Source organism: Etheostoma spectabile, chromosome 2, assembly GCF_008692095.1.
Source record: "Etheostoma spectabile isolate EspeVRDwgs_2016 chromosome 2, UIUC_Espe_1.0, whole genome shotgun sequence".
Classification (NCBI taxonomy): Eukaryota; Metazoa; Chordata; class Actinopteri; order Perciformes; family Percidae; genus Etheostoma; species Etheostoma spectabile.
Genome location: NC_045734.1, coordinates 9366350 through 9368111, shown reverse-complemented (window position 1 = coordinate 9368111; position 1762 = coordinate 9366350). Strand labels below are relative to the sequence as shown.

Sequence of the window (1762 nt, the reverse complement as noted above, 5' to 3'; positions counted from 1 at the left end):
CACACACACACACACACACACACACCCCTTTGCTCTGACTGAAGCCCTGCCAGTCAAATCAAGATGCAGTGTGCTTTTATTGATCCCCTTCTCTAAGTCTGCAATTCACTGGGAAGAGAGAGGGAATGAGGAGGGGAGGGGAGAGAGGGAGGGGTGAGGAGCGTGGGTCATGGCCGAAGGAGCTAAGATGGCGGGAGCATCTCAGGGCACAGCTCAACAAAGGGCATTCACTCAGGAGGGAGTGAAAGGAGGGAGAAAAGGCTGCACAGGTCGTGAAATGGTTGACCTATCATTTTATTGCACGCGCGCACACGCACGCACACACACATGCGCACACACACACGCACACACACACAAATAGAAGATATGATTAATTGCTTTCAATCAAAATAATAAATAATAATTTAACCAGGGTCATTCACTGTGCAGTTTTAGCAGCATTTTGAATACAGTATTGAACCAGCTTGGGGCCAGCTTATCTCCTCTGCTGCAGTATTTAACATACACTTGCTTCTCTTACAATATGCAAAAGTCTAATGCCACAGAATATAAAAAAGGAAGAAAAAAAAGGCGCTGCTCTGAGCCCCTGGGCCTCAACCTTGAAACACCTTAACTGAAAAATATTCCATTTTTTCTTTCACTAAATAACTTTGTCTGCGATTGCCCGGCAATGTTCATGATATACAAACGGAAATAAAGAGGCAAAGGCTTCCTATTTGCCAATGTATCCAGGGTAGAAAGGGATAAGTCACCTAATTCACCACCTCCCCCCCACAGAGAAGGGCACCAAACAAACCCACTCCCCATGTTGAGTCCAATATTCACAGGGGGGGTTGCTTGAACTATGACACCTGCTGAGCTCAGCCATCGCCTGCCTGGGCGTGTCTACACAGTTGACCAGATAACTAGCCTTTTGCAGTCTTTCAGGGTTTGTTGCTCTTTCTACTTTACACCTTATAACTGGGGTCTTCAACATTTTTTAGGCCAAGGACCCCTCAGTTGAAAAAGAGATGGAGCAGGGATCCCTTACTCTCTATATATATCTATATATATATATATATATAGATATATATATGCAAGCCTATCGTCAATGTTGTGTAAATTAAAAAAAAAATTGTATCTTTACAAATAACACGTTGGATTCAAGATTTTTCTCCAAAGGACCCAAGGCATATTGATTTTTCCCCTCAAGCACGATAAGGGCCAACCTTCTCCAATAAACAAGGCCACTGTGGCCTCTGAAAGACCCCGCAGCTGTCTAGGCCGGACAATCCCACCCACCCACACATACACACAAGCAGCACACACACATTGAGGAACAGTGAATGAGCAAAACGTCAGCACAAAACTGGACAGAGCTGTTTTAGACAAAAACACTCATATCGACCACCAGGGGTTCACACCGGCAGCTTTAAAAGTCCAAAGAAGGTCGGCTGGAGGAGGCTTGTTTGTGAAAACCAATTGGGCTGCTTGTCTTTCCCTGTGTCCTCTGAACTGACACAGAAATGTGTTTATGAAGCATAAATTACTGACATAGTAGGATGTTTTGACTTGGAACTGTTTTGTCTTATTTACTTTCAGTAAAAAGCTGGAAAGCACAGTACTACAGTCCATAAGTATTTAGACAGTGATGCATGTTTGTTGTGTTGGGTCTGCACTCAAACATATTAGTCAGTTAGTTGATCAATTCAACTACACATATTTTGCTGATCAATTAGTTTAGTACATTATTTTAAGCAAAATGCCCCAAGAAATGTACAAG

The 1762-nt window shown here is 43.2% G+C and overlaps 1 protein-coding gene across 3 annotated transcripts in view; it reads right to left on the bottom strand.

The window, feature by feature from the left end:
• The window catches only part of znf827 (zinc finger protein 827), a 70119-nt gene that overhangs the window by 8229 nt on the left and 60128 nt on the right, over positions 1-1762 (bottom strand). The gene's annotated exons all lie outside the window — the stretch shown is intronic.